The sequence below is a fragment of the Cynocephalus volans genome, chromosome 10 (assembly GCF_027409185.1).
Source record: "Cynocephalus volans isolate mCynVol1 chromosome 10, mCynVol1.pri, whole genome shotgun sequence".
Lineage (NCBI taxonomy): Eukaryota > Metazoa > Chordata > Mammalia > Dermoptera > Cynocephalidae > Cynocephalus > Cynocephalus volans.
The window spans coordinates 85,280,346-85,300,003 of NC_084469.1; positions in this window are offsets into that span (position 1 = coordinate 85,280,346).

The window sequence follows — 19,658 nt, forward strand, 5'->3', positions numbered from 1 at the left end:
TCCGGGAAAACTTTTTTCCTCACCAAACACCTGGAGGAGGGTTCCCATATCCCACTCTACAGTGGGAGAAGGAGGCTGGGGAAAACCTGTGTGAGGCCCCCAGGGGAGAATCAAGCAGAACTGTGTCCTATCAACAGTGGTGCATGGATGTCAGGATTTCAGAAGGTTAGGGGGATGGACCTACAGCTGAAAGCTTCTTATTTTGCCAAGTCAACAATCATGTGTAATCACCATCATTTCACAACAGAAAGGGCAATGTAAGACCAAAAGAGTGGAAAAGATATAATCTCAGAATAAAAGAAAATCCTTTACATTGAATAAGTATAGTTATATGAAATTCGAGTCTGTTTTTCTCATTTTACTACAGGTCAGGGCAAAAGTCAGTGTAGACCAGGAGCTGCTGATGACAACCAACAAGCACTCTCATCGTAGACCTTTGAGGCAGGAAGTCTTGTGACCATGGGCCAAGGGGCTCCGCTCTGACTGGGAGGCAGCCCATGCCCAGCCATGAATGACTAAATGCAGCAGCTGGAATAGCAGGGTCAGGTTTCCCTTTCTCCAGTTTTTGCATGAAATTGCCCACGCCCCCATCCCCACGCCCACGTCACTGTTCCACCTTCCCTGAGTTGGGTTAGTTTTCTTCCTCCCCTCCACTCACATACTCCTTCTCTGCCCCATCTGAGTGCCTAGACACCTGCCCTCCTGTGATCTGGGGCTCCCAGCCCCTGGGATCTTTGGACTGGGGGCTTCCACAGCCTCCTCCATGAACAGTAGTTGGAATTTTCCTTGAAGAATATTCTCAAGCTCCTCCTCCTTGTTTATCTATCCTTGATTAAAAGGCCATAAAGAATTGATTTGCCAAAGACTTAATAATCAGGCGCAGTGAACATGTATGTCATTTAATGACAGTGCCGGACCCATCTTTCATGGCAACAGTGGTCCCGGGGCTGCTGTGTCAATGACAGAGTGGAGACAAATGAGCCCTTTTAGCACCGTGCTAATTGCTTCTAAGTCCAGCCCTGTGCTTTCCTCTCTGGCCAGGCTTGGGCTCGTTCTGCAGGGGAAGTATCCCTGACTTTATAGTCAGAAAGAGGAACCAGGAAGTCTCAGAGCTGTTACCAGGAACTTGGAGGCAGGGTTTTCCTCTTCAGGATTCAGCTGAGTTTCTACTCAACTAAAGCACGGAATGAAGATCCTTGAATTAGTCAGAATATTGTGATGGCAAATGACAGAAGCTCAAACTGGTTCAAACAATATGGAAAGACATTGGCTTTATGCAAATAAAAGGAGGCTGATCTAAGCTGCAGGCAAGCTAGATCCAGGTACCTGACAATATTGTTGGGAATCTACCTTTCTCCACTTACAGCCTCGTCCTAGTTGACTGTATTGTCAGCAAGCCTTGCCTGTCATTGTTAAGGCCCACCAGCAGACCCAGGCTACAGTCTCCAGCCAAGCAACCCTGACTACAAAGAAAGCTTCCCTATCCACTACTAGCTCCAGGAAAAGCTGTCTTGACTTGGACTGGGTGCCCATTCCTGGTGTATTTAACACTTATTAGGTTATAGACACCGTGCTAGGTTCTGTAAACATGAACATGAATAAGACATGCCGCCTTCTTACAAAGAGCTCACAGACTTACAGGAAAGACAACAGTTAACAGATGACATCGTGAGGAACCCGTGTAAAAGGCTGCCCTCTGTGAGGGGCTTGGGGATAAATTATAGGGCATAGCCTCTACAATAAGATATAATTTTTCTCTCAACTACAGTATCCTCCAAGGATCTGGCCCAAATCTCCTTCACCCAGCAGAGTGGTTAAGAGCTCAGAGTCCTGCAGATTGACGAATGTGCGTTTGAATCCTGGCTCTGCCATTGAGGAGCTCTGGGAACTCAGAAAGTGAATTAACTTCTCTGTGTCTCTGTACATGGGGATAATAATAACATCTACCTTATAAGGTTGTTCTGAAGATTCAATGAAATGATACATTTGAGGCAGTTAATTCAGTGCCAACGTGTAATTACAGCTGAATAAGCGGCATTTATTACTGTTTCTATTCCCCGGTGGCTGTCTGAGTAGAGTTGTGGGGGGTTGACGCCCCTTTTCCTGTTGGGAGGAAAGGCTCTGGAGTGGTCTAACCCAGCACAGACACAGGACCAATGTGGAGACAGGATTCCACCAAGCAGGCATCTGGGGCACAAGTCATCACACAAACAAAAGTGGATCTGATGTTACTTAGTGATTGAATCCAGAAATCCCAGGGCTGGGGAGGGGTCCAGATGAACACAGGAACTGGAGGGGCCTGAAACAGGCCTCAAAACCAAGTTCCAGCACCAAACCGTGGAGTCCTGAACCAAGAAAGAGAGGCAGAGTGGTGAAAAGTAGACCGGGTGTGTTTGGGACTGGGGTGTTGCTTGCAGGAAGGAGTTCACAAGGATGACAGTCAACCTACTTAAGGCGGGTGCAAAGGCCACTTACACACTGGCAAGAGTAGCTTATGAGACTTGGGAAATTCCAGGATACATGGATGCATCTGCTGGTCATAGATAACTGGACCATTTGAGGTCACATGGCCTGTGGGACCTGTTGGGGGTCAAGGAGAGGACAATTCATTGTCTGTGCTGGGCTGAGCCAATCAGATCCTCCCATTCTGAGAACTTGAGGGTGAAACCCATAGTCAGTCTCTTTCTTGTGCTTAACCCAGGAGGCATGAAGGGTTGATACAGCCATTTTCCACCTTGAAGAGTTTGGAGAAGAGGCGGCCAGACCACTGTAAGAGAAGATGAAGAGAGAAGCAAAAGCAAGAGAGAAGGAAAGCTGGAGACAGCAGCTGCTTTGCTAAGTCACACCTAATGAGGCCACTGTACATCCAGCCCAACAGGGTCCCCAAGCTACCCCTCTGTCCTTCTCATCAGCACCCTTTTTCTGATTAAACCAGCTGAGCGGGCTCTGTCTTCTGCCCCCAGCTATCGTAAAGACGAATCCCAGCCACTTCCACAGCCCTCAGCAGATCCTGGGAATACCCAACAAGATAGGAATTGGGCTTCTACCACTTTAAGCAATTCTGCAATCCTTTCTTCATCTGCTGCTTCCCAGGTTTGGCACCACATGGGCTGGGCACATTGCAGGGTCTGGAGAGTGAGACCCAGTCCCCGGGGAGCCCAGAAAGTGGGAGGCTCAAGAAAATGCTCATGCTGTGTGTATTGTTGGCTTCTTGATTACCGCTAGACTTAGCCATTAGCATATTTCAGTGTCATTTACAGGGCACATCTGTGTGTGTTTTAGTCCAATAAACAGGCATGGTTTGCTTCTAGGGCCAGTGTTTCTTTTGTATTTACTGCTTTTTCTTTTTTTTCTTCTAGTTTAAAAAGTCAGCTCATCAGTTTGCCTTGTGCTGATTGACTGATTTCTACTGACTTCCACCCCTTCACCCCAGCCTCTTCTTCTTTATGAGTGTTATGCAACCTCTTACTGGAAGGACAAAGCCATCCTAACAGTCTATCCCTTTGTGATTTCTCTTCCCTGCCTTCAGCCTTGATCCCTCTTGCTCCACTGATAACAACCTTTTCCTTTTCTTCACCTTCCAGGAGTAGCTCATGGTGGGCAGTCCCTTGGAAAGGCAGCATTGTTCAGTAGGAAAGCTCTGGGCATTCCCATTTCCTGAGGCTCACTATGTAACCTTTTTGCCCTCGGCCCCAATTTCCTGGTTCGTTGAATGAAGGTGCTGGCCCAGAGCACCTCCAGGTTCCTGCAGGTCTAACCAGCCACTTGGCTGCCTCCTTGACCTCTCACAGTGCCACATGGGTGGTCTCAGCCAAAGCAAGTGCTTTTCCTGCCAACTTGCCTCCAGCTCATCTACAGATACATCCTAGTCAGTGCCCGGTTCAGACACACAGCCAAGCACCGCAGCCCTGGTGTGGCTCTTTTACACGTGGCCTTTGTGGATGCCTCATCTCCACAGTGCTTCCACACAAGCTGTCAATATGTTCTCAAGTGTCTCTTCACTTGCCAGCCATAGCTGCCTAAGACGCCCACTGAGCCTCAGGGCTTCTTTGTTCCAGATTGGAGTCAGAAAAGGAGAGGGTGTAAAAGGGTGAGATAGATGCACACAGACCCTAAAAGATTTTTTTTCTTTTTTCATCTATATAGTAGTTTGTAAATAAACCCACAAGCACTTTGACCCACTTCCCTTCGAAAGGTGAAGTCTAATCCCCCTTCCTAAATGTAGGTTATACTTAATTACTCGCTCCTAATGAATCGAACGTGGTGGAAGTATTGTCATATGACTTCCAAGGCCTGGTCATATAAAGGATAACTTCTGCCTGCATCTCTTTTTCTCTCTCGGATCTCCTACTCTGAGGGAAGCCAGCTGCCAGAACAGGAGGACACTCAAGCAGCCTGCAGGGCTGGAGCCATGAGAGGAGGAACAAGGCCACCCACCAACACCCAACACCAACTTGTCATGCAGGTGGCCACCTTGGAAGTGAATCTTCCAACCTCAGGTGAGCCTGAAGATGACTGCAATCTCATGAGAGACCGTGAGCCAGAACTACCTGGACAAGCCATGCCGAATTCTTGATCCAGGAACTCAGAGAATAGTAAGCTGTTAACTTTGGGATAATTTGCTCTGCAGCAATAGGTAACTGATACAACCTGAATTCCCCATTGCAGCTAAGTATTTGAGTACACTTCTCTTTTTTTGCATGGGGAAAACAGAGGAGTCCCTCTATGACTGCAGAGTTGACTTTAGTAAGACACCAAATTGATGGGGCTTATGTACATTTCTGCTCAGCAACATCATGTTCTGCCAGTGCAGGGACCCACCCTTGGTCCATATGGCCCAGGAATATCCATGCATCTACAGTCTTTAGCTGAGCAAGGTCTGTCGGGGCCTTAGTGGCCACCACTTTACAGGGCTTATCCAGGATTCATGGTCATTACCCACTTTGAGAGGAACATGACTGAGGCCAGAGATGCCCTCATCATCAGGTTCACAAATACCAGCACTGAAGCAGCCCCAAGCATTTTGTCGCAGAAAAGATTTCCCTCTAGTGCAGGGCCAAGACCCAAACTGGCCTGTGCTCTGAGAATCACAACAGGAAGATTATGCTGACAGCAGGGGGTCATTGCTAATGCGGTCCACTGGCATCCCCAAGGCATGTCTGAGCCAAGGTGTATGAAGCACATCATTCCCTCCTGACAAAGGCTCTGGATGCCAAGAGCATGGGGAGAGTGAGAGGGATCATGTTTGTGCTGAGTCCAGGCCTCCAGCCAAGAGTGCTGGAGGCAGCCCAGCTTCTCGTCCTCACAGGCAATGACAGATTTATCATCTAAGCACTAAGCATGGAGCCCAGCACTGCCAGGGATGCCTGCCAGCACTCGATATGCCCTCATGGGCCTCCCATTATAAGGGGATACACATGCACGTCAATCCAGTTTAGCAAACATTGTCTGACCCCCTACTGCTTGTGGGGCACAGGAATAGCGGCTGGAGGAAAGAGGGAGTGAATGTGGCTCCTGCCTTCAAAAGCTCCACTATCTAGCAAATGTAAAAATGCAGGGTCACCAAGGCAAAATGTGGACAAGACTCGTACTGCAGTACTGGCAGCCTCTGCCTCTTCTGAGCATCCAAGAACTGGGGACATTAAGAGAAGTTCTGGCAAAGGGTTTACCCTGGGCCTGGGCTATGAAAAGGTCATTTGAAAAGGCTTTTAATGAGGAGCAACAGCAGATGTGGTCACGGAGGTGTGGGAGAGCAGAGTATGCTCAGATCCTGTGGGCCTCACTCTATCACTGCAATAGATTACATAGGTCAGCTAGTGTCACAATATGCTGTGTAACAAAAAACTGCAGATAGCAGCAGCCTACAACAGGTGCTTGTTTCCTGCTCACAGGTTTGGTGGTCGGCTGAGGCATCTCTGCTCTACACTGTTGGTCAAGGTCAGGTCTACTCTCCTGTTGCTCAGGACTTGGGCTGAAGAAGTGGCATCTATCTGGAGCATACTCCTCTCGAGGTGCAAGACAGGAGTGCCAGAGGCCAAGCCAAACCACACAGTCACCTCGCAAGCCTCTGGCTGGGTGTGACATACCTTATATCTGTTCACATTCCACAGATTATAGCAAGTCCCATGGCTGGGACCAAAGTCAGGGGGACAGGGAAGTGCACTCTGCCTACAATGAGCCAAGGGTAGGGAGAGAATGAAAAGCTGTGAACAAATAATGCAATCTTCTTAACAGACAGTGGCCAAGAAGTCACAAGAGACAGGACTGAAGACACACACTGAAGCCTCGTGTGGGAGACATTAACTGATTGTTCACAAAACTATTTTTCTTTCCCTCCTGGGCACAAAATTAGATGACACTTCCCAGCTTCCTTCATAGTTAGTGCTGTAATTCTGGCCAATGAAGTTTGGTAGAAGAGATGGACCAGGCCTAGCCCGCTAAAACCTCCCACATGACCCTCCACTCTCTCCTCTTCTGCTTTCATCCCAGCCATGGGACTTGCTGTAACCTGTGGAATGTGGGCAGATATAAGGCATGTCATATCCAGCCAGAGGCTTGTGAGGTGGCTGTGTGGTTTGGCTTGGCCTCCAGCCCTCCTGCATTGCACTTTGAGAAGAGTATGCTCCAGATGGATGCCACTTCTTCAGCCCAAGTCCTGAGCAACAGGTGAGCAGACCTGACCTTGACCAACAGTGTGGAGCAGAGATGTCTCAGCTGACCACCAAAACTGTGAGCAGGAAACAAATGCTTGCTGTTATAGGCTGCTGCTGATACACAGAATCCAGCAGAGGGACCCAAAGCCCATGGCAGAGCCACAATATGGAAGGAGCCTGGGTTCCTGAGTCACCACTTGGAAGACAGCCACACATGATAGCCACCTGACCAGTAATACCCACATTAGTCTGTTTGGGGAGTTGTAAGTAAACTTTTATTATGTTAAGCCACGGGGATTTGGAGGTTATTTGTTACAGCAGCTAACTACCTTACTGTTACCCCATGTCACAGATGCCCTTGATATGCAGCTAAGTGGAACATACTTAGAATTGGAATCATACAAGTCTGGACTGAAATATCAGCCCCAGCACTGTTTAGCAGGATGACCTTGACCAGATTGCTTTAACTCTGTAGTCTCAGTTTTTTACCTTTAAGTGGTATTCATAGTTCCTAACTTAAGGCTTTACCAACACTAGACTCCACTACTGAACCAGGTAGCATATATTACTGAGCCACAGCAGGGTTGCTCTGTTTGTCCAGAAGATTACAGGAGGATTTGGAGAGGTGGAAAGTCAGCAACATGGCATGTCAAGGGTTAGGTCTTCCTGGGACTCAGTGTGCTGGGAGTGGGAGCTGAGGGGTGGGGGAGCAGCAGACCCTCCATTGGGCGGGGCTGGGAAGACCCACACTGGAGGGCAGGTGGACCCTCTGTTCTGTTGGAGGTTTTCCCACACACACTATTAGAGGCTAGCAGAAAAGGTGTGGTGATCCTCTCCTCTCAGCCTGCCACCTGCCCCTGACCCCACAGGTCCCCCAAACCTGCAAAGCACACTTTGAACCTCAGATACTGAGGCTTAGGCCTAGCCTGGTCGACAGAGGATCTCCCAGAACAAGGTAAGCAGAGGGGTCTGGGGGTGCCCAGAAGGTCCCAGGGACAAACACCAATGCAAAGAATTTTCAGTGGCCTTGAGTCTGGGTGCCCAGGCATTACTTTGATTTTTAGTATCTTAGCTTGTTTGTTTGTTTTCTGAAGGACACAGAGGAAGAGAGCACAGACTTTGGAGATTTTCAAATCCCAGCTCTGCTACTCACTTGCTGTGTGTTCTTCAGCAAGTCACTTACCTTTCTGTGCCTAGTTTCCTCAACTGCAAAATGAAGACAAGTGCAGTCCTCTCTTCTCTGGGTTTTTTGTGAGGATGACATGAGTTAATATTTGTTAAGTATGTAGAGCCACGCATGGGACAATAAGGACTTGTGCGAGTGTTTCTCAAATGAGTAAAACAAATAGAAGACAGTGAGGCAGAGGGAGACAGGATATGAAAGAGAGAGATGGGGAGATTCGAGCCAGATGGGGGCAGATAGGCAGGCCACCAAGAGGACAGACAGACGAATAGACAGGAACAGACAGGTAAGGAGAAAAAAGGGGCCTAAAAGAAAATTAGAGAAAGAGACTCAGTGAGAAAGAGAGTGGGAGAATAAAACCACACAAATCCAATTACACAAACACAGCATCCCTGGTCTAATTACAAAGTGCCAGCTCACCAGGTGGTCTTCTAAAGGCATCGAAGGTCAAAAATAAGGACCTTTTTCCAGTGAAGCTGTTTGCTTACATCCGCAGCAGTATCTGGCTTCAGAAAATGGCCCTGCTGTGAAAGCCCAGAAGCCCGGGCAGCCTGCGTGGCCAGTGTGAACAGGGAAGCAAGCAGGGCCCAAGGTTTCCTGGCGCTCTGAGGCTCTCCTCCCAGGGCACCCTGGCTCCACCCATGCCTGGCCCCTCATCCTGTCAAAAAGGCTTAGGATAAGTCAGGAATGTTATTCGAATCTTTATTTCCAAATGCAGCTGAGCTGACAGCCTCTCTCTCAAGTTTCAGCGTAATGTGATTTCATATGGCAGCATTGTACACCTTCTGCAGCTCCTTAACTCTAGGTGTACCCCTGGGCTCAGCAGTAATGATGTTAGTGTGTTTAGAGCTGTTAGAGGCAATGTGACTAATCTGTGGCTAGGAGGGAGGAGGCAGTGATGAACACATGGTGTCTCCCGCCACTGGGGGCTTCCCTGGTCCGGGAGTGGCCTGCAGGCCAGCACCCATCTCATTGCTGCTGAGTGGAAGGCCGGCCCTCCCCCTGGGGCCTGGGTCTGCCTGGCAGGCTTGCGCAGTCACAGTACCTGGGCAGGGAAGGAGTGCATCGAGAGGTGCATGTGGTGACACGGAAAACACAGCCAAGAAATACAGCAGCACTTGGGGAGAACTCAAGAAAATGTCCTGCTGTATTCACAGATACAACTGAGCCTACACCCCAAAACTTCTGCCAGCCAACCCTATGCTTTCCCACTCGCCCTTGATTTCATCTTACAGATGGGCAGACATATAGCTCCTTTTTCTTGTTGATAAAATAGAGAGATACCAATCCAGCTCACAGACTGTTACAAGGGGATAGGAAATAATGGATTACAGTGACATACCTCGGAGACTGACACACAGTAAGCACTCGGCAAATGTTAGCTGTTGACATCGTAGCTGTTATTATTAATTGCTATTATTATCTACTATTATCATTGGCAATAAAATAAAGTTGTGTGGCATGTTCTTCCACGCAGACTGAATTCCCTGGAACTTGGGTCTATTCCTACTTTTGTCTCTGACCCCGGAGACAACTAGAAAATGCACTCAACACCACTCCTCCCCTGCACCCCACCAGAGCAAACATTCAGTGTGCTGTTGCTGAAGGGACCAAAATGAACATTTCCAGAGACTCTGCTCTATGCCTGACACGGTGCTGGGGCTTAACCTTGACTGTCATTTCCATCATTCAGCCCATGAATGGAATCCCCATTTTACAGATGAGAAAACAAAGGATCGGAAAGGTTAAGCAGGAAGACAGGCAGCAAACTGACTTAGGTCTGGAAATCCAGGAAGCACCATGCTTCTCACCTCCACTCCCACCCCTGGCCTTTCAGACCCTTCCCACAACTAATAGGACTTGCTTCTGCAGGCAATGTAGCCCTCCCATAGGGATAGAAGTGCCACCATAGGACACACATTCCCGTAGTGGATAGAGTTGGTGGGGAAAAGATAAATTAGCAAGGGTGGGGGGAGAGCTTCCTGAGGAGAGAGCAGCTGTGCTCAGCTTTCTGGGAGCACGCACACATGAACTGCCAGAAACACACATAGGCATAAGCACATGCAAGGACACAGGCGTGAGTGCAGACACATGGACATACACACATGACTGCATACACAGGAGTAATCCTGAACCCCAGGATGAGAGCTTTAGGCCCTTGCAGACACCCTCCCTGGTGGAACAGCCATGTCAGAAGCCAGAAGAACTTGCCCAAGCCAATTCGCATACCTCCCCACTCCCTCAGACCTGGGCAGGTACTTCCTATGTGTCCCTAAGCCTCCTGAGTTCCTGCAGCCATAGCCTCAGGCCCACCAGCCTCCAGCCTGCAGGGCTGCACCTCGGAAGCAGCTACCTGACCTGGTTAGGGCAAGTGTGAATGTATGCTAGGGCTAGCACAGCTCTTGAAGGAGGCCACAGGTATTTCTGGAACAGCCCCTGGGGTAGGCACACATGACTTTGTCTCCTTGGCTTCTCTCCCTATGTCTGTCTTGGCCTTTCTGCAGGATTTGACAAACTCATTAATATCCAGCAACTTAAATGCAGGAAACAGGCAAGTTCCAATGAGATGCTGTGCTCAGGAGCCGGAACACAGCAGGCATCAAACTGGGCATGTGTTGCATTGACCTGAAACTGCTGAGGGAGATTAGGAAATTCCTTTCCCATTCCAGGAGAAGGATGCTGTTAATGTGGGAGGGCCAGGAAGTCTTCAGGGTGAAGACTAGCCAGAATGACCAAAGGGGCTCAGGGTCCCTGAGCCTGGCCCTTCCTGCTGTCTCCTCCCAGAGACAGAGAAGCAGGTCTGGGGCAGACCTAGTGGTTAATGGATAGTGAAGCACAGCCACAGAAGATACCCCTTTGATCCTCTGAGTCCATCTTCCTGTCCTCATGGTCTGTCCACTGAAATTGCAATCACATATTTCATGCAGCTTCTTGTAAATTCATTCCTTCACTCTTGACCATCAGCATATCAGCGTATCAATCACTGTGACCTTGACGCTGTTGAAAATCACCACCCTTCACCCCCAGCTGTGTTTCTGCTCCATGCCCATCTGTCTGCAAAAGTGTGTGTCCTGCCCTGGAGGAGAGCTGGCATTCCCTGGAGCCAGATGATCCCTGGGTTGGACGGTCTCCTAAAAATGAAGAAGGGATGGAAATGAACTAAAACCCCTGGGAAGTTGAAGAGTACACCATAAACAGAGGCATTTGTCTTCCCAACACACTTTTTCTCCCCTTCAGAGGAGCCGGTGCTGAAAGATGAGCTGTTTCAGGACAAAGAAGTCTGGTGAAGACAGGGAGTCTGATACCAGCATCCTCCTCCCTCCTTGACCTCAGGAACCCAGAGTCTCACTTGTCCAGAAAGTGCCAATCACTCATTCATTCAACAAACATCCTGGAGCAGCCAGGCCCTGGGCATCCTGGTGCGGAGAGGAAAAGCCAGCGTCAGCCCTAGGGACACACTCTGTCGGGAAAGATAAGACTCCACCAGACTCCATGCACACCCTGGAAGATCTGCATTTTAAGAGAAACCTGAACAAGAATTTTCTTAACCCCAAGGGTTGAATTTCAAACATGGAATTGGAGGCATCGGTGAGGGAGATATTCATGAGTTTAAATACATCTTCCCACTCATGCCCTCTCAAATAGCACCTTGCTGCCTGCTCCCTTAGCACAAGGCCAAGGGGAGAGAGTAGTTCCTGCTATACACCCATTCCTATCTGTCTTCTTCCAGCCCTGCATAGTGGCCTGGGGGCCAGCCATTCACCCCAGGTCAGCAGGGTCCCCTGCCTTCACCCTCTGGAGTGGACTGGCCAACCTCATGCTTCCTGTAAAGCTGGGACTGGTGGACTTCAGATCCAGCACTTCTGCCACAGTCTTGGCCCTTCTCCCTGCCCCTCCCTATCTGGAGGCCCTGAGTAGCCCTGTAAGGTTGTGAGCTTGGGAACCAGCTAGGCCTGGCTTCAAATCCAGCCTCAGCCACTCTGCGCTCTAAGTGGGAATCCTCAGCTGCAGGGAGAGAGCTGATAACCAGTCCTGCAGGGCCACTGAGCACATGTGTAGGTGCCAGCCTTGCTCAATACCTGCATGGAGCCTTCTCTCATCTGCAGAACATCCAGAGGAGGGTGTGCAGCCCAAAGAGCCAGCCAGAGAGGGCATGATGGGCTCCCTAGCAGCCCCCCTCCAGACAGGCGCCTCTCCCCTGGGACTGCCTCCTCCTACTAAGCCCCAGCAATTAATCAAGTCCAACAGGCGCTTGTGGTAATGAAGTTGGATGTGTCTGAGTCCATTTAATGATATTTAATTATGCACTGCTTTCCCTGACAGGCTTAGGGAGATCTACACCTGGCTGCTGACCCCTGACAGGCTGCATCCATATATATGTTCTGTGCAGACTTGAGGACTGTTAGTCAGAGATTGTGCTTTTGCCTGGGGGAAAATGACTCTTAGAAAAAGGAAGATCGAGGTCCTACAGGAGCAATGCTCAGGCATCACCCAGAGAAAACTCAGAAGGGTTGCTGTGTGTCCTGATTTAACAATATTTACTGAGCACCTACTACAGGCCAGACACTGTGCCAAGCTCTGGGACTGAAACTGTGAACAAGACAGTTGTACGCTAAAACCCCCAGCCGTGAGGTTCTCAGCAATGCCCAGGTGGGCAGACACAGACATGGCAGAAGGGAGGGCTTCAGGGTGGAGAAGAAACAGGGGCAGGCTCCAGAGGCCTCTGTCAGACAGGGTTCCTTCTGCTTCTCCCCAAGTCTTGTGGCACCACCCACCCACACTCAGCTGGGTGCTGCTGGTCTGCACCTGGATACTGGACAGCAGAAACTCAGCTCCTTCTCCAACACAGCTTCTCACAGTTTGCACTCAGAAACTACTAGAGATGTCATCTCCTTAAATGTCAGCATCACCACGGCACATGGATCAGTGCACCATGAGCCAAGCTGTTGGTGAGATAAAGCACCGAAGAGCCCACAGGACCCTTGGGAAGGAAGATCCCAATCCCACTGTCCAGACAGAATTCCATCAGGCAATACCAGAATTCCAGCCCTCCCAAGACTTATTGTTATGCTCCTTTTTTTCCTTGTTCTTGAAGAAAAAGGAAAGAAAAAAGGTAGAAAGGAAAGTAGAAAGTAAGGGGAAAAGGAAGGAAGGAAAAAGGAAAGAAAGGAGGAGAGGAGGAAGGGACAAAGGGAGGGGAGATGCAGGGGACACTGCAGGTGTACGTCGATCAGACTTCTGCAGGGTGATGCCATTCTTTGAGAATGGCGATGATTCACTCTGCAATTAGGAAACTGTGAGGTCTGGCCTCCTCCAGTTTCCTGGGGCTCTTGGCTATTTTCCAAGCCATCCCCTGGGGGCTGAGGACAGGGCATATATTCCATGGAAGGGCTCTTTCTGGAAGACACTGGGACATACAAGTCCTCTCCCCACAGGCAGAGGTATTGACGTCTGCTTAGTCAATCTAATTGAAAATGTACCTGCAATTACTGTTTTGTTTGATTTTGTTTTTAAGGATTGCTTTTCCTCGTCTATTGATCGGCAGGCCTGAGGTACCACTTCTTTAATTATATTGGAGCCCATCCATCAGAGCAATGAATGCCTGGCATGTCATCTACCAGTAGTGACACGATGCACCCCTTGGAACTCCCCCTGGTGGAGGCAGCACAAACAGGCACACTGGCATGGGTGGTTCCTCTGGAAGGACCATTTTTAGAAACAAGGTGCTTGTGCTCTTCCCCAAAAGACATCGGGTTTCTAGAACTCTCGCAAAGCATGGATGGGACTGAGGTGTCAGTGGAGGCCAGATCCCATGGCTGCTGGGAATGGCTGAGTAGACAGCTATGCATTTGAGCTCAAGTTTTGGTGCCTGCCCCAGCTAGAGGTCCTCCCAAGGCTGAGGAGGACAAGCTGTTGGGAGAAGGGACCCATTCGGGAGCCCCAGAGAGTGGGGGCTTCTTCATGATGGGTATGGAAACAGTGGGTGCCAAGCAGATATGGGCATGATGGGAATCAGATCTGCTGTAGGCAGAGTGCTCAGCCCCAGGGGTTAATATGAATCACACAGTCTCTGCCCTCAAAGAGCTCCCAGTTGGCACAAGGGAGAGTCCCTTAGCCTCCCATACCCTCTTCACTGCAGTAACATTACCCATACAACCAGTCCCTGGTAGTCTGCCTGGCCTCTGGACACAGGGGTGGACAGAAATCATGTCTGCTGGCCTGGGATCCTGTCACCAGCAAGAGAAGATAACAGCTAAGCCATATCACAAACTGAGCCCACACGCTTGTGCCTCCCACACAACAAACCCCATCTCTGGGGACGACAGAGAGTAGGAGGAGGAACGTGTTTCTCACATTGGGAGACAGAAACAGGAGGCAGGGTACTGCTCTTTCCGAGTCCCTTGGGTGATTCATATTCATCATACACAGAGAGAACCCTGGAGGGAGGAAGGGAACTGCTACAAGTCTCTTTAAGCTGAAATCTCTCCTCTGTCTTTGATCTTAGCAGGCTGTGTGACCTTGCACAGGTCACCCAACCTCTCTGGGTTCCAGATTCTCCATGGGGGAGCTCCATCCCCATTAAGCTCCCAGACAGCTCAGAGTGAGAGGCAGCAGACTGGAGTGGACGGAGTGAGGGGCACCCAGCCCCATGCTCTGTGATCCTTGGGCATCTGAGACAGACCTTGTCCCTCTCGGCTCGCTCATCCTTCCAGCCACATCACTGTGTGTCCAGAGCACGGAACTCAAAGGAGCCTTCCAAGCCTGCTGCCGGGTCCAGCGCTAACAGTCTCTTCTTCTATGATCCCTCCCATCCTGCATGATAAAATAGATTAAATCAAAAATCCTAAAATGGAGCGTCTAAGGGCTGCGTGGCTGGAATACAGATCCCCACTGGCTGAACGCCTGTTCTCACAGCTGACTCAGCTGTCCTGGATTTCCAAAGACACTTTTCTCTAGACCAGACAGCATGTCAACCCCACCTTCCTCATCGTCCTTCTGGCCCAGAGAGACTTCCAGATGCCTGACCCCCACCTACAAGCCTGGCCAGCTTCTGAAGGGTGGGAGGCCAAAGAGGAGCCTGCCTTCCTCAAATGTCCTCATGCCCCAAGTGAGGCCGAGGGGGCTCCAGGGAGATGCCAACCCAGACCTAAGCCTGCCTCGCCTCCCGCACCCAGAAGGACCTGGAGTAGGTAGTGTCATCTCGCCCTTCCTCTAGCCATGACCCCTCTTGCCTTCAACAGGCTCCAGAGGGGACCTTTCTCAGAGTGGCATGCCACAAGGAAGTCCTTTACATATCTGACCTGCATCCATCAAGCTGTAAGGTAGCCTTGTTCCTCTCCTTCTGTGAACAGTGGAGATGACTGGAGCAGACCTCCCATCTCTGAATGAGAGCTGCTGCAACCCGGTCACAACTCCCTCAGTGCCTAGTGGGCCCCTCCTGTGAGAACATTAATGACAGAAATGGCAGCCGTTTAGTGAGAGTTTCCTGTGTGCCAGGCATGGTGCCAAGTGAAAGATGTCACTTATGATGTGATTAGCAGCTTTTCGTGGGTCAGGAGGAGGCTGAGGCAGTTCAGCAATTTGGCCAGGCCCAGCTTCCTGGGGCCTGTTGGAGTCTGTGTGTGCATGAGTGAGGGGGCATTTCAGCTGTGGCCCCTGTGGGTGAGCACAGAGCCAGGGTGCAGCCATGCCTGCTGGACACCTGCCTTTCCACAGGCTCCTCAGCATTGAGTGACAGAAGGGACCAACTGAGTCCTGCCCCCCACCCAAAGCCCATCAGGCCTGCTCTCCCCCTCCACGCACTGGCCCCTCCAGCAGACCCCTCCGAAGCCCAGTGATATCCGAGGAAGGGCTGATGTGCAGTGACAGACTGTGTAGCTGGAGCCCTGCCTGTTCATCCTCAGGACTGCTCTGTGCTCCCAACCACCCCACGGCCAAGTTCTAGAAAAAAAGGATGCACTCCAGCGTGGCAGTCTCCAGATGCTGCCTCCCCTCTCCCAACCCCTACCATCTAGCTCTCTGAGCTCGCCAGCTTGACCTTGCCTACTCGGTGCTTCAGCCCCTCTGTCATGTGATGGAGGCCAGAGGCCCCCTTGGCTCGTGGCAGGGTTGGCAGGTAGGGACAGGCAACATCACCTGCCTGTCCATCCCCACAGTCCCCAGGAGCAAGTGGGAGCTGAACATCCCCATTTATGCCACAAGGCAGGCCCAGGTGACCTGGTGAGGGAAGGCCTGGGCCTGAGTGCACTCTGGACTTGCCCCTCCACCCCAGGCCTCCGGCCCCAGAGACTCTTCTCCAGCCCATGCTGGCCTCCTTAAATCCAATTCCCTTCACTGGAATGGCAAGTCCCCTCTCTAGCAGGGCTCGGCCCTGCCATAGGCAGCATTTCCTTCACTAGGCACTTAGCGCTCTGCATCTTCAACATGAATAAAAAGGAACTTCTGTCAATCAGACACCAGGATACAAGACAGCCAGATGGGTCTTCTTAGATTGGAGAATGTGTCTGCAGCTCTCCCACTCAAACCTTCCTGGGCACTCTGTGGTGCCCACACTGTCCTCTGTGAGGCCGTTGAAGCCACCTCAAAGAAAGCTAGGTGCCCTCCGAGAGGCTGAACCTCACTCAAGAGCATCACACATCATACACAGACCCCATGCACAGAGAAAGGTGTGGTGGTTTCAGGTACAAGCCGAGCTGCAGGAGCTGCCTCTTCCTGGGTGGCTCTCCCAGGCGGGCAGCGATAGGAGAATATTGTTAGTGATGTGCGTGGTTCCCCTGAGCAGCACGGGAAGTCGGGAGCGGCACTGAGGCTCACTCTCCTTGCTCCCCTGTCAGCCAGAGTCAGGAGGCTGGGCCACGGGGACTACCCGGGAGCGCCTCCAGCTCCAGGGGTCTGCAATGTTTAATTCTTGCCTGATGGGATCTGCTAGAGTCTGTGTGTGCACGAGGGAGGGGGCACCATTTCAACTGTGGGCTCCAAGCTCCTGATCACGAGGGAATTGTCTTTGTGTAGAAAACTACCCAGATAAGTTGCTCTGCACAGGTACAGCAGGTGCAGCTGGGCAGGTGCAGGTTCCAGCCTGAGAGGTCACTGCACTGACCCTGCTGGAAGGACTCCAGAAAGCACAACGTGGGCCACAGAGTTGCAGGGACATAGACAGACAGAAGGGTGGGAGGGCATCTAGATGAGCAAAGGGCTGGAGGCAGAAACGCACCCTGTGCTCAGAGGCTGTGGACATGCCAGCTGCCTGGGGTGGAGTATGAGAGGCCACTGGGGGCTGGAGGGGTGGAGAAGGGGAGGACAGCAGTAGAGGGCTTGGACGTCAGGCCAGGAGGTAAAGGAAGGAGAGAAAGTGGGCCATGAAGGGCCTGAAACTCCTTCTGGAGAAGAGCAGAGACAGACAGACAAGGCAAGAGAGACGGGAAAGGCAGTGAGAAGGGAGGCAGAGATGGGGAAGGGAGAGATGGGAATGGAGACAGAGGAGGAGCATGAGGAAGGGAGACAGGGAGGGCAGCACAGGAGCAGGCAGAGAAGGAAGGGCGGATCTGCAGCAGGGAGCGCCAAATGTGTGGGTCAGAGGCTACTGGGGGCTCTGCCGAGTGATGCTCCCTCTCTGTCCTGGGCCAGACCAGGCCCCTTGGGAATTCTCTAGAGCTCGGACCATGGCTCCTGCCCTCTCTGGAGCCAGGACCAAGGTGGTCTTCTGTGAGCCTCACCTCTCTGAGGATAACAAGCAGGACACTCCTCTTGGTCCTGAGCAGTGGCCAGGCCATGGTCCTGGGTCACAGGCTGTGACCTGTGTAGGCAGTGGATCTATGGTACAGTGGTCATTCAGAGGCTCTCTGCTGTGTGACCATGACCCCAGATACTCCATCATACAGAGGTGCAGGCTCTTCCAGCCTGACCTTCTGGGAGACACCCTGGTGTGGCTGGAGGCCTGGACAGTCTCCCTGTCCTGGGCCCAGGGCCAGCTGCGGGGCCTGGGGCTCTGCACAGTGAAGCAGGGTGCAGTGTGAGCCCTGCCAGGCCCAGGGAATGGACCTTCCTCACTTGCCCATGAGGTGGGAGGGAATGGTCAAATTTAACAATGGGATCATCTGCTTTATCACTTTCCAACTATCTGGATATTCCTCTGTAAACCATCCTCAATAACATTCTTAAATCACATGCCAAGAGAGAAACCTTTGGACTCACAACCATGGGCTTAAATGCCTAATTAAACTCATTCTTTGAACTAAACTATATTTGAGTGCATCTGCTGGCCCTCCGTCATCTCAGCCACTGCATGGTGGTGGGACAGCATCAACAGGAGGCGGGCGGGAGGGACACAGCCCTGCCTTGCAGACTTGCCCCAGTGCCTCTGCCAGCATTTCTCCATCACTGAGCTGTCCTGGCTGAATGGTTTGGTCACTGTTCCCCAAGTTTTTGCAGCCACCAAATTCACCTGTAGCCCCTTCCTCCTGGGCTTGCAGCCCTGAAGGGGCCTGAGCAGACGCCTGCCTCTTGTTTCTGCCCCCTTGGGTGTAGCACACCTGCACCAGGTCCTGCCTCGTTTGAGAAGTTCCTTGTAGCTGAGACCTATGTCTGTTTCCTTCATATCGACAGAGATGGATGTACTCTACTTGCTCAGAACCTTCCATCAAAGCTGCTGCAGCGGCCACACCACACCAGAGGGTGCTGGTCACTATCCAGGGCTCAGAGGAGGGGGACACAGTGAGCCAGAAGAACATTACATGGGTTCTAATCCCAAGTCTGTTGCTGCCTCACTGGGCAATGGCAATAATTCTCCACCCCCTGTGCCTCAGTTAACCTCATCTGTACCCAGAGCGTTGGACTCAAGTCTCTGCATGCCTACAGCTGTCTTCAGGGCTCAAGTCACTTCCAGAAGCACCTGTGGCCTTACCACAGTCTGGTCTCTACTTATGCAACAAGAGGAACTAGAGTGTGACCTGGCCTAAGGCAGCCAGCTGGCAGCCCTCCCTGGGACCCAGGGGGCCATCAGGGGGGCGCATATCCTCAGCCTACCGGACTACTCATCGGGGAAAGACACAAAGCCCTGGACGTAACACAGAGGGGTCATGTCACCTCCCTGCACCAAGCTTCTCAGCCCCTCCTTACCTTTTGCAGGGCCAAGTCAACACTGCTCACCTGGGCCACAGGTTGCTGAACCCCAGCCCACACCTCCAGTGCCCTCTCAGCTCCTAACACAACAGCACTCCTTGGACATGCCCCCTCTCTTCCAGAAATGCCTGCCCCTCCTCACTGCCTGGTCCCCCTTACCCCTTAGGCCTCTGCTTGGATGTCAGCCTCCCCTGACCCTCAACTGGCTTCCACCAGCCCCATGCATCCCGTCTCATCCCAGCACTTGTCATGTGGACCTGCAAGTCCCTGGTGTCTTGCCTGTTTCTCCAGGTAGCTGGTGGGCCATGCAGAGACAAGGACCTCAGCTGTCCTCCTGGCCACTGGGTCCCCAGCACCCAGTTCTGAGCCAGGCTTGGGCTGAGTGCTCCATTACTACCTGTAGGGTGAATGAGCGAGTGAATGAAAGTTATAACCTCGGCCCTTCACACGATTAGTCTCCAGGGAAAGCACAGCCTCATGCCAAGCCTCCTGCTTCCCACAGCAGTGCCCGTGGCACCCAGAGGCAGGGGGATGCCCCTGTGGCACCTCCCTGGGGAAGAATCAGCCCCCACTCACCACCGCTTCCTTCACTCTGCTTCCCTCTTGCAAGCAGATTCAAATGTTTAATTTCTGTTTGGGGAACAATTAGCCCAACATATGGTCTAGTCACATTTTGTGTTCTGATGAAAAAATACACAGAA